Below are 13,727 nucleotides of genomic sequence, written 5' to 3' on the forward strand. Positions count from 1 at the left end.
CAAATTGGAGGATTGGGCCCAAAAATAAAATAAAATAAAATATCATGAGATTTAATAAGGACAAATGCAAAGTCCTGCACTTCAGACAGAAGAATCCCATACACCACCTACAGGCATTGGGCTGACTGGCTAAGCATCACCTCTGTAGAAAAGGACCTGGGAGTTACAGCGGACAAGAAGCTGAATAAGAGCCGACAGTGTGCCTTTGTTGCAAAGAAGGTTAACAGTGTACTGGGCTGCATTAGTAGAAACGTTGCCACAGATTGATGGAAGAGATTCTTCTGCTCTATTCTGCACTGGTGAGGCCATACCTGCAGCACTGTGTCCAGTTTTGGGCCCCCCACCACAGAAAGGATGTGGACAAATTGGAGAGAGAGTCCAGTGGAGAGCAACAAAATGGTTAGGGGGCTGAGGCACATGACTTCAGAGAAGAGGATGTGGGAACTGGGCTCATTTAGTCTGCAGAAGAGAAGACTAAGAGGAGATTACATAGCAGCCTTCAACTCCCTGAAGAGTATTTACAAAGAGGATGGAGCTAGACTGTTCTCAGTGGTGGCAGATGACAGAACAAGGAGCAATGGTCTCAAGTTGCAGCAAGGGAAGTTTAGGTTGGATATTAGGATACTTGGAGAGTGGTGAAGCACTGGAATGGGTTACCTAGAGAGGTGGGGGAAATCTCCATCCTTGGAGGTTTTTAAGGCCCAGCTTGACAGATCCCTGGCTAGAATCATCTAGTTGGGGACAGTCTTGCTTTGACCACGGGGTTGGACTAGATGACCTCCTGAGGTTCCTTCCAACCTTAATTTTCTGTGATTCTATGATTCACTCTTCAGCCCTTCCACCACCAGGGACAAGACATTCTCAGAAGCAAGATACATTAAGACAATTCACAAATCTTTTGCATGACTGCCCCATCTGACCCAGAAACAGAAAACCCAGTGAAACCCAGCTTTGTCCCCCAGCCTCTGGGTCTGCACAGACTTGGAGCTGAAGCATTTCATGTGAACAACCCCAACTAAAGACCATCCCCTCTGCTGGTCTTAAAGACCAAGTCCTGTCATTTGGAGGCTACCAATAAAATGGGGCATTCTCTCCCCAAGAGCTCCAATACCCATGAAGCTCTTTCAAGTTCATTTGATGAGAAGTGCTACATGTGCAGAGCAGTTCAGGAATTGCTGTAGGAGGGGGTGAAATGCTCAGCATCTCCAAAACCAGGATTAGCAATGAACTAGTGCACCTTTCCCTGCCAGGCTGGAGGTTCATATCTAGTTCAGGTCAGCAGTGCCCCCATTCATTATCACTTCAGAGCTATTTGTGAGATCTTGGTCCAGTTCCTACAGCAGGAAGACTCAGCTTAAAGGTGTTAGCTCAAATGCCCCCCTTACTGGCAGGCTATGCAGAGAAGCAAGACCACCATAGTTTAAAATGAACCACAGTTTGTTTGCATTTGGCAGCTGCTCCTTCTCTTGCCATCTTCACCCCTACTTCAAGGCTTTAGCACCAGAGTGGGATGGAAGGGGGCACTGCCTAGCTTAGGATTGAAAGGCAAGTAGTACAACCATGGTGTACTCAGTTTACTCTCCTCCACCTTATAAATACAGGTCTGGAAAAGGGACACTTTTTTTAGCTCATGCTAAATTGGTCACACTGAGGACTCAGCTGCCTGTTCAGCTGAACAGTTTAGCAGAAGCTCAAATCACAAACTTTCTTCATCTGGGCTAGCAATTAAGGTATTGGATGTAGTAGACTGCTGCTGCCTAGAATAGATGATGACAGTGTCTTGTACAGGTTCAGGGGCCCATCCACAGCCATGATAGGAAATACAGCTTTCCAGGTACTTGGTTTAAATTAAAAAAAAAAAAAATCATTCATTGGTATGACCCAAAAGTTTCACAGACCATTGCTGATATATTCATTATATCCAACATACAAGGACTTCAAGCCATTAACTTAAAGGTCTAAAGCAGTCAAACAAACAAATTTTACTATACAATGCTCCAGTCACCAGAAATTTAGTCTACTTTTACTATCAGAAATTAATGTGCACTCCTAAAATGCTTTTCGCTAGAAACTGGATGGCATTAGTACATGTAGCATGTACCCCCTGAAGGTGATCAGCAATACGTTTGGTATTGCAAGAATCAGGCCTCTACAATATCGATCAGCCATAGTAAGGCATTCAAAACGTAAATTTATAACCAATTATTAAAATATTTGTCTGGCTGGTATAAAAAGTAGTAATAATACTGTTTTAGCAAAGGTTAAGCAAGGCATAATGATGTTTTGAAAAAAAGGGCGTTGAAGAAAGAATAGTCCTACTAAGTTATTTAGCTATTAAATTTTCAGTATTTCTTTGTACTTCATGGAGACAAATCTTCACACAAAAGCAGGCACTTGCTCCAACAAGTGCTCTGGTTGTCTCTATCTTGAACATCACTGGATCTAAAGAAAAACCCACAAGTGGAGACTGCAAACTCTCTGGGGCACAGATGGTTTCCTGCCATACAGAAAACAAGTAAAGATGCCCTCCCTCCCCCAGCACAAACAAGCCTTCCCTCCACCCCATCCCACTTAAGTGCCTCCTAGTATAGGGTTCATAACTGGCAGAAAGTACCTGCTAAACTAGGAAACTCTATAGCGCATTGCACATGTAGTAGATGGATTCTGTGGGCCTAATCCAGCTAGCTGGCAGGCACCTGCCTCCCCTGTGACTACCTAAGAGAGGTTACCAAGAATGTTGCAGGATTGGGCCTCTCTGCTCTCCCATTCAACCATCCCTTCTTGACATATATCTTAGAGTCAACACTAGACTGTCTTGGGGTAACATTTAAGCTCCAGTGGCAGACCAGGCCCTCCCTGTCCAAGGTGATGTATGAACAGAGCATGAGCAAACTGAAGGCCTCACTTACGGAAAATACCAGAACCAGAGAGGGGTCATGCTGGGCAGGTTGTATGCACCATGTAGAGCACAGGCAAGGAATGCCCTGCTTCAGCACATTTTCATGAAGGAAAGTGGGTTTTCATAGATTTCTAGGGTCAGAATGGACCTTGTAGATTGAATCTGACCCCCTGCTCTAGGCAGGAAAGAGCGCTGGGGTCAAATAACTCCAGCTAGGTGCTTGTCCAATCTTTTCTTGAACACCTCCAAGGTAGGGGAAAGCACTACCTTCCTTGAAAGCTCATTCCATATTTTGGTAACCTTCACCATAAAGAATTTCTTCCTGATATCCAATCCAAATCTACTCTCCTTTAGTTTGTGGCCATTATTTGCAGTAACCCCAAGAGACACCCTGGTAAACAGAGTATCCCCTATTCCCTGCTTACCCCCCATGATGTGTTTGTAGACAGTCAAGAGATCACCTCTCAGCCTTCTCTTTTGGAGGCTGATTCAGGTCCCTCAGTCTGTCTTCATAGGATCTTATTCACAGGCCCTCAACCTGCCCTTCTCTGAACCTTCTCAAGGTTATCCGCATCCCTCCTGAAGTGCAGCACCCAAAACTGGATGCAGTACTCCAGCTGCGACCTGACCAATGCCGCATAGAGAGGAAGCATCACCTCCCTAGACCTGCTCGTGATGCACCTGGTAATGCAAGAAAGTGTGGTTAGCCTTACTTACTACCTCACCACACTGGCAACTCATGTTCATTTGTGTGTCAACCAAGACTCCAAGATCCCTTTCCATTGCCATAGTACTCAGAATGGTACCCCCCAGTCTATAGGTGTATTGGAGATTCTCTCCCCCCAGATGTAGCACCTTGCACTTATCCTTGTTAAATTGCATCCTATTCTGATCTGCCCGCTTCCCCAGTCTATCCAAATCCACCTGGATTCACTCCCTGCCCTCCAGTGCGTTTACTGAGACCCATAGTTTAGGGTCGTCTGAGAATTTGGACAGAGTGCTTTCAATCCCCTCATCCAAATCACTGATGAAGATATTGAACAGCACTGGTCCAAGGGCATAGCCTTGGGAAACACCACTGCCCACATCTCTCTAGGGAGAAACCGCCCCATCCAACACCACTCTCTGGGTGCGTCCCGTAAGCCAGTTTTTCACCCACCTTACTGTAAGAAAAATCCACATCACAGCTACTCGGTTTGTTTCTGAGAACTGGGTGTGACACTGGTGTCAAAAGCCTTTTTAAAGTCCGCACAGATAATACCTGTCTCCACCCCTGCATCTAAGCACTTTGTGACCTGATCATAAAGAGAGACCAGGCTAGTCAGGTAGGATCTGCCTGCTATAAACTCATGCTGGTTTCCCCTTAACATTGTATTACCTGCTGGCCCCCCACAAATGTGATCCTTTATGATTTTTTCTAAGGTCTTGCCAAGAATAGAGGTGAGGCTAACTGGCCTATAATTACCCGGGTCCTCCTTCCTCCCCTTCTTGAAAATAGGGACCACACTGGCACTTTTTCAGTCTTCTGGGACCTGCCCTGAGTGCCATGAGTGCTCAAACAGTTGCACCAGTGGTTTCACTAGGACACTGGCCAATTCCTTTAGTACCCTTGGGTGAAGGATCATCAGGGCCCGCCAACTTAAAATATGTCCAACCCCTCCAAGTGCCCCTTCACTAGGTCAGCGCCAACTGTAGGTAGATTGGTATTTCTTTCACGCCTGACTAAAGTCTCATTGGGAAGCGTGTTTGTATCAGTGTCCAGGAACACAGATGCAAAGAAGTCACTTAAAAGCCCTGCTTTATCCATCCTGTTACAAGTGCCCTAGACCAGGGGTGTCCAAACTTTTTGAATGTGGGGCCGGATCACAAACTTTTTATCCCCCAGTGGGCCGGCAAGCCATATTCAGAGACCTCACAGGAAGTGGTATCACATCAGGAAGCAATGTCACATGACATTTGACACCAATGAAGTTGCAGGAAATGACAATGAAATGGATCTGGAAATGTGGTTTAAAATCCAAAATAAAAACAATATAAAAAGCAACAAAGAAATAATACCAAAACACTTGACTAAAATAAACACTTTTGCTTCTACTCACTTCTCAATGAATGAAAGAAGCATAATGCAAGTTGACAGATCAACGTGGAAAAGATATCAGCCAGAGTGGAAGCTAATCAAAGCAAAAAAATATGGGGTTTTTTGAGGATAATCTCACAAATTAACTTTAATTGATTAAATAACTTGTTAGTAAAACATCTTTAACAAGTAGTAACAAGTTGAACCCCCAATCCTGCACAGAGAGAAACAGAAGCAAACACAATCTAAACATTGGACAGTATTTTTAAAAAGATTTTTACCTGCTCCAAATTTACATTGAAGTCCAGATCGTTCATGCTCTATTCTTGAGCATATTGTTCAGTCTTAAAGAAGCATACAGCACAGCTGAAGGGGGCTCAGCCACAGCTTTCCCTCCCTGGCGCAGCCCAGCCAGCCCATCCCATCCCCTATCAAGGGTGGCTTCCCCACGTACTGATGCACTTTCTCCCTACCTGTGCCAGCTGGTCCTAAAAGGTAGGAAGCTTCACTGCCAGGAGGAGGCCGACCAGGTCAGCACCACAGATTTCATAGACATTAGGGCTGGAAGGGGCCTCGGAAGATCATCGAGTTCAGCCCTCCGCCCAAAGGGCAGGAAGTCAGATGGGGTCATAGGATCTCAACAAGATAAGCATCCAATTTACTCTTGAAGGTGATCAATGTAGGTGCTTGAACCACCTCCGATGGCAGGCTGTTCCAGACCTTGGGGGCTCGGGCAGTAAAGAAATTCTTCCTGATGTCCAGCCTGAAACGGTCTTGCAGGAGTTTACAACAATTCAACATCATCATCCCTTGGGGCGCTCTGGTGAACAATCGTTCCCCCAGATACTGGTGGTCACCCCAATAAACTTCTAGGTGGCCATCAGATCACCCCTGAACCTGCGCTTTTCCAGCCTAAAGAGCCCCCTGGCTCTCAGCCTGTCGTCGTAAGGTCTGTTTTCCTGACCTCTGATCATGCACGTGGCTCTTCTCTGGACTCTCTCAAACTTCTCCACATCCTTTTTGAATTGTGGGGCCCAAAACTGGATGCAATACTCCAGCTGTGGCCTCACCAAGGCCGAGTACAAGGGGAGAATGACGTCCCAGGATTTGCTTGAGAAGCATCTATGGATGCAAGCCAGTGTTTTGGTCACTTATTAGCTGCAGCATCGTCGTATTGCAGGCTCATGTTCATCTTGTGGTCAATGATGATCCCTAACTCTCTTTCTTCTGTAGTGCTAGCCAGTGGCTGTGCTGGGGGTTGGCAGGGGGCTCCACGGCTGCTGGGGGGTCTCTGGGGGGCTTTGGGGGTGCGGGAGTGCAATGGGCTTTCACCTGCGCGTGTCTCATTGCTCCCGGGGCCTGAGGCTTTTTTTTGCTGTTGGTGGGCCCTTTTAAAATTATGTGCATGCGCAGTGGGCCCGCCATCAATGAAATTGCTCTCAGGTTAGGGGGGCCCTGCCCCACTGGAGAGGGACTGGTAAGTACCCTCCCCCTACCTCTCTCTCTCCCTGGGGGTCTGGGCCAAGTAGGGGCCTGGGCGGGGTGAGACCCAGCCCAGCTCCCACTCAGCCACCTCCTCCCACTCTAAGGGTTAACCCCCTCCCACTACGGGCCCCACTTACCTCTGGCTGTGCTGGGGGTCAGTGGGGGGCTCTGCGGCTGCTGGGGGACTCTGGGGGGCTTCAAGGGAGCGGGGGCGGAGTGGGCTTTCACCCACGCGTCTCTTGCTGCTCTCGGAGCCTGAGCTGAGCAGCTGAGCCCTGCCACTACGGCTGGGCTCATCCTGTCCCGAGCGGCACATGGCTCTGCCTCCGCTTCCGCTGGCCACTGCAGACCTGGCCGGGTTCCTCCTGTCCCCAGCAGCACGTGAGAAGCCAGTTTCAGCTGCATGCCGCTTTTCCTGGCCGGTGGTGACCCGGCCAGCTCCATCCCATCCGGAGCAGCATGCGGCTGTAGCCGGCTTCCCACGTGGTGCTGGGGACGGGAGGAGCCCAGCCAGGTCAGCACCGGCCAGAAGCAGCAGTGGAGCCGTGTGCCGCTCAGGACAGGACAAGCCCGGCCAGAGCGGCAGGGGCTCAGCTGCATTTTCCCCCTGCCTGCACCGGTTAGTCCCAAGCAGCCCACGGCTCGGCCGCCACCTCTGGCTGGTGCAGACCCGGCTGGGCTCCTCCCGTCCCCTGCACCACATGGGAAGCCGGTGCAGGTAGGGCAAAGTGCAGGTGAGCCCCCTGCTGCTCCGGCTGGGCTCATCCTGTCCCGAGCGGCACATGGCTACTCCTCTTCCCACACACACCATGTCAGCAATGTCAGGCTGACACAGTGCATGTGGGAACCTTGTTCCTTCCCCAGCCCTTCAGCAGCCATTACAAAGCTGCTGAGGGGTGGGGGAGGGACAAGGGTCGCAGCACTGCAGGCCACAGAAAGTGCCTTGGCAGGCCACATGTTGGACAAGCCTGCCCTACACCATTCTGTAGAGGCCCTGTGTTACCCTGCACATTCTTCTTGCTCCCTATGTACTTAAAGAAGGACTTTTTATTACTCTTAACCTTTGTTGACAACTTGAGTTTTGCAACTGCTTTGGCCTTCCTCACTGCTTCCCTGCAAGCACAAGCCAAGCTGGTATACTCTTACTTGGTGGCCGCCCCCTGCTTCCACAGCCTGTAAGCCTCTCTCTCTCTGAAGGCTCCCCTGGATTTCCGTGTTCAGCCAAGAAGGTTTTTTGGCTTTTTTGCCTTCCTTTTGTGTGAACTGGGATGGTGCCCATCTGTGCCTGCAGAATCAGTCCCTTGAGGAACTCCCATCCTTCTTGGACTCCCAGATCACAGATGTGATTACCCCTCAGTCCCACTCCAACTAAATCTCCTGAGCTCATTGAAGTTGGCTTTCCAAAAGAATAGCACTTCTGCCCTACAAGCTGTCTTTCCCACTTTTTGTCAGATAGTGAATCCTATCAACTGGTGGTCACTATCCCCTACATGACCTTGTACCTGTAGGTTCCCCACCAATTCCTCCCCTGTGGCCAGCACCAAGTCAAGTACGGCATTTCCCCTAGTGGGACTGCATACCTGACAATTGTTTGTAACCATTACAAATATACAGAGTTGGAAGAGACTCTAAAGAAAATGTTTTAAATTTATCAAGTGAAGCAGTGCATTTCCATCTACAGGCAGGCAGTATTTATCCCTGACAGCTCTCTTGTAACTTGATAGGTAAAAAGAGCCCACTTTCACGGTTCCCACCTGCAGGCTGTGAAGAATGTGCCTGATAAGAACAAACCTGATGTGCGGCCTCGACAGTCCACTTAGCACGTAGGTGTCTCTTGATCTCCTTCCCATATAATGTGCAGGTTTGTGCTGTGTAAGGGATGGGTGAGGGGAGCACAGGCCCGAGGCACTGCTTGGGGTCACAAGCTTGCAGTCAACTGACCTCACCTACAGCCCCAGCAGCAAGGAGGAGCTTTTTCCATTGCCCCTCTGTGCTTGGCAGCAGTGCCTCTCTGGGTCTCTCCTCTAACATGAGCCTTTAAGGCTAATGCACTGGCAGTCTGGGCAGTTTACTGGCAAGTGGAACAGGCAGATAGCTTGGATCCGAGTACCAGTTCATTTATTACAGTAAGATGGGAAAGTTCCCAACATGCCGCCTAGATCCCAGGCTGAGCAGGACTGTGCAGGCCCTTCTGCTCTCCAGGATGCTGCGCGCCCAGGTGGGAAGATCACAGGCGCTAGCCTCTGCCTCCCACTGCACACAAAAACTCGCATGGAAGGGCCCTGGCACAAGGAGTGGGCTGAAGAGACTACAGGGCCACACATGACCACCCAAAGCACATCTGCCAGAATTGTGGAGCCTGTCTCACTACCAGGGGCAAGCACTAGAGAGCCCAAATGTTCCTAGTTTCCAGGCCTAGACCCTGACCAGACTAATGGGACAGTGACCTCACTTTGCAGGGGGATGCAAATTTACTCAGAAGAAAAACCCAGCCTTTGACACCAAGCAGCACCTACAGTCATTTCAGTGAGTGAACAGAAGAAACTACTTTCCCAGCCAGCAGTCACATTTTTTGACTGGACACCACATACAGGTAAGACCACTGTCCCCCCAGTTGGAGCATGGACAGACTGGGCAGAAGGATTTTTAAAATAGGAAGTAGGAAGGGAAATAAAAATCCCCTGGGGAACAGGAAAGTGTAGTGGTGAAACCCCAACCAGTGGCAGGCAGGTGTAGTTAACCAATTTAACCAGGCTTCAATCTGGGCCTTGGATTTTAGGCTGAGAGATGAGCAACCCAATCCTAACTCTGGGCCTCACTCCTAGCCCATTCTCCCCCCACCCCCCCATCAGTTTGTTTGTTTGGCAAAGCACCAACATGGTGGCACATCAGCTGTGCTCATCCAACCAGGAATCTGGGGAAGAATATAGGAAATAAGAACATAAGAACCGTCATTTACTGGGTCAGACCATAGGTCCATCTTTGCCCAGTATCTTGTGTCACACAGTGGCACAGAGTGGATGCTGAGAGAAAAAGTGAACTAGGTTTGACCAGAGTTTTTTTCCACTTTTCCTTTCCTACTTGCAGCTTCTAGAATTTGATAAGGTCTAAGAAGTTCTGATTCAGAGGCTGTATCCCTTCCTCCCAAGCTCAATAGCTACTGATGCCCTTTGGTTTGGGGAGCAGCTGATGTAGCTCTGAAAGAACAGAATGAAGGAGCAAAATCCACCCCTGCCAATAGACAGGATCAAGGAGTGTGTCTGCTGACAGACAGCAGGGATCACACCCCAGTTGAACCCTAGAAAAAGCAAGGCTCCAAGCCAGAAAGAGGTGCTTAGCCAAGCTCTGAAGAGTCTCCTTCCTCTACTGGCTCCCTACATCCCTGTTCTTGGGCATTTTTGTAAGTTCTAGTGCATCAGGGAAGCTTTGGCAAGACTAGAAAGGCAAGGGGGGGGAGGTCCTCTGTCTCATCCCAACCCCCACTCTCAGGTCCATCATAAACATGTACTTCTGTAGGCAGCCCTCCACCCTTAGACAACCCTCCCTGCCTGGTCTCATGCACTGCCAGCTCCCAGAGACACCAGTTTATCACATCCGGCAGTGAGACTCCTTCATAGAACTCAAGACTGTCTTGTAAAAACAGCTCAGCTGAGAGCATGCCTTGAGTACGTGTGCTGCTAGGGCACAGCCCAGGCAGAAATGGAACAGGACTGGGGCTGCAGAGAACCTGAAGAGTCAAAAATGACCCAGATCTGAGAGGTCCAAGATGTTCCAGAGAAGAAAGTTCTGAATAACTAGACTAAGAAACTGCAGATGACTGGCTTCTCTCTGGAGCCTACACTCAGCATAGCTTTCTCCCCCATTGCCTCCCTTTATTCTTTCCACAAGCAGGCTGCTTAGTCTTGGCCTGAAGCACCCACACTAGTCTCCAGGGCTTAATCAATCTTTTGACCTCTAAGCCAACCACCAGGTGCCAAAAGGATGCCAAGCTGACATGCAGCCAGCTCAGCTCCTGTAAACCACCAGATGGCACAAGTTTTCAGTCATCATTAAACTTTTGACAGTCTGTATTCAGGCCCGAGGGCACGTCTGCCCTACCAGCAGATACTTGTCCCATGCAATCATTCTTGTTGTGTGTGCTAGAGTCCAGAAAGAGAGCACCATAGCCACTTGAGAGAGACACCAAGTGTGCACCCAGAGCTGCTCTCAGGCTGTCTTGGACATACTTTATCAAGAATGCTCAGGGCTTCTCTGAATAGCTACAGTGCCTGGTTCCTGGGATTTGGCATGCAAGGAGCAGAAGCAAGTGGGCAAAGCCTGCTTTGCAGCAACACTCCTAGACTCAGTGCAGAGGCAGCTAGACATGCCCAAGGAGGCTTTGCACCCACAACCAGCTCTCCCCACCTCCGTCCACCCAAAGATGGGCTATAATATGACACTGAAAATATCCAGGCAGAGACCAGCAACATGAAGTAGTCAGCCAAGCGACTGACACCCACAAGAACAGAGCATGAAGAACCCTTTGCTGGCCTGAAAATATAAATCAGCTGAGCGTCACCCCCACATGGTTCCACCTGGAATTTCAGGTCATTTCAGTCTCCTGTTCAATAACAAGCAGCAGCTCCTAGGCTGGAGAATGGGGAGAGGCAATGCAGTTCACATGCTATTGTTGTCTGTGAATAAGCGACTGTTCCAGCCTTGAACCTGGAAAGTCAATAATATGCAGAGGGCAGAAGTGGCTAGAACCTCTGGCCTTTAAATGTTTCCTTTGGATGGAAGAAGGGAGATGAGGGAAATAGCTCTCCTGGAAAACAAGAGACTAATTGTTCGTTTTGTAATACTGGACATGCCACCTGAGGATCTTTAAAAAAAATACAATAAAGCAACAGAGAAAGACTGAACTGGGCTCATGCACCCACAAAAGGAAGATACATTAATTCTGCAAGCTCAAGCCAGAGGAAAAAGCCTCTCTCTCTCTCATATTCTTCAAAAACCCAGGATCTGGACTAACTCAGCTGAACCCGAATGCCAGCTGCCCAGGCTCCCAAAAAGAGAAGGCACCTGGAAAAATACTCAATTTTTATGAGTTTTCTCTTAACCTTTCAGATACCCAGCTCCTTTCCACTACTGCAAAGAGGCACAAATACCATAATTTAGGGAGCATTGAGTGCTGCGATCTAAAGTCTATTTAGGGCTCAACATAGCTGCAAGTTAACTCTACAACCATGACTCCTGCCAAGATACCAACTGAAGCCAGTAACACTGTTAGCCCAAGCAAAGGTTTCCAGCATCAAGTCCATCACTGGTGTGGCATTACATATACCAGCAAATTAAATAGGACAGGGCTGATCTAGTTGCCTTGGCCTCAACTGCATTTCCCAGCACTGAAAAAAATCAGTCCAATGTAAAGCTATCATGGCCAGTTGCTTCAGTTGTTCTCTCCCCCGCAGACCTGACTGCACTTTGCAGTCCAAGTCTGGTTAATTCTGCAGCTGTTTCAAAGAAAGTTAACTGCATGCCTGCCTCACCTACATGACAAGTATTAAACTCCTTCCTGCAGCAGAGAGGGAGGGGGACCAGGTGTTTAGCCTAGCAGAGCACCCCTGATACTGTGTGGTGGTGCAGTAGCGACCAACCATGCACACCTGTTAAGATGCATCCTGCAGGCTTCTCATAGAGATTAATTGCTCTACAACTCCAATAAACTGTTTGAGTTGAATGAAACTAGTTTGCAAACAGCATGACAAGAATGCCATTTGTCTGCAAGATGCCCTGCCCAATTTGCAAGACAGCAGGTAGCCAGCCTATGCACCAGTAATAGACTGGCATGAAGCAACAGGCAAGGGTCCTTTTTGGAGGAAAAAGGGAAGAGAAGCTGTGCTGTAGGTATGGCAGTGCCTGAACTAAAGGAATATCAGAGTTTCATATGGGCTGGTGCCAGGCTCTGCTCTGCCAGATATCTACAGCAAGTCAGCAGTTGGCAGGCAGAAATAGAAAGAGGCAGTAGCCATGTGTCACCCAAGCTGGGCCTCCAAACAAGTGGGTCTTCCAAAATCTAGTACTTTTCCAGAGGAATGAAGGAATACCGTTACTGTAACAAAGCCTCTGCTTTCCATCAATGCAGCTGAATGCAGTTTGCTTGGCAGGGGGATCCCATGTTGTGGCATGGGCCTAAACAAGGAGCTGGTGAACCAGGGTCAAGTATTGAAGAGAAAAGCAGAAGTTCAGGCTGAATCTTGCCACCACCACTAAGCTTAACCAGGCCCAGCCAGGCCAGCAGCTCCAGCTGCCTCACTCACCTCCTCAGGGGTCCCCCATATCCACTCAGGCAGCTTTCTGCTCACTCCCACGCCAATTCCTTTAGGCAACAAGCTCTTCTGCTAGCTGCAATGGAGAAATAGTCATCAGCATGGGTGACCAGTGCAGTTGAAAATAAAGACTTATTTCAGGAGGCTGAAAGCAATGTCTATATCCCTCCCAAGTATGCAGGTAGCCCAATAAAATCCATCACCTACAGAAATCCTTGCCCTAAATCTCTTAAGACAGTGTCCACTGTACTGTTTCCTCTCCTCTTCCCCATCCCCTGGGCTCCAATCCGTCTAGACTGTGGTTGACTGAGGTCTGGATGATTTCCAGATGCACTGTTCCAAGTCCTGTCCTTGGAAAGAGGCCACAGTCACCAGTCCCTAGGGCTACACTCTTGGGGTGGGATGAGGCAATCTGTGGCTGGTCCCTGGTAAGAAAACAAGCCCCTACCAGAGCCAAGGCCTTGCTACCTTTTGCACATTCCAAGCCAAAACCTCTCTGTCTTTTCCATGGAAAAGGCAAAGGCAAAGTCCAGTTGGCTTAGCCATGGCTTATGTCCAGTATTTAATCTGTTCTCAAGCTATAAGGGGAGGAGTCCCCATTTCTCCTCCTTTTTTTTCTAATATATAACAGTGACTCTCAACCACAGTGTCACAGCATCATGGGGTGCCGTGAGATCCTTTTAAGCTTGCCATGGGATGCTATTCAATATTAGCACTGCTAGGTGTGCCAACACCAACATGTGATTCACAAGAGAAACCCAAAGACTTCAAACAGGAATCCATGGCATCAAAGACATTCTGCAACCTGTTGTGTTCTTCTGAGTCCTTTGCAAGAGAAGAATGGCTCTTATTTTTCCACAGTCAAAAAAAGGAGACAAAAAAGGTAAGATCTGGCATTTTCCCCAGAGGTGCCTTGAGTCTAATGATGGGCACCTGGAATCTAAAAATGTTGAGAGCC

General features: G+C 48.6%; 1 protein-coding gene across 2 annotated transcripts in view; it reads right to left on the reverse strand.

Moving 5' to 3' along the window:
- The window catches only part of ST3GAL2 (ST3 beta-galactoside alpha-2,3-sialyltransferase 2), a 125,107-nt gene that overhangs the window by 32,979 nt on the left and 78,401 nt on the right, over window positions 1–13,727 (reverse strand). The window contains exon 2 of one of the 2 annotated variants that reach the window (XM_019505813.1): window positions 12,761–12,845. The exons of the other annotated variant lie outside the window; for it this stretch is intronic. The gene's annotated coding sequence lies outside the window, so the exon portion shown is untranslated. The remainder of the gene's footprint in view (window positions 1–12,760; window positions 12,846–13,727) is intronic. 2 annotated transcript variants of the gene reach the window in all.

The sequence above is a fragment of the Gavialis gangeticus genome, unplaced genomic scaffold, assembly GCF_001723915.1.
Source record: "Gavialis gangeticus isolate Ggan-Ray unplaced genomic scaffold, GavGan_comp1, whole genome shotgun sequence".
NCBI classification, from domain to species: Eukaryota; Metazoa; Chordata; order Crocodylia; family Gavialidae; genus Gavialis; species Gavialis gangeticus.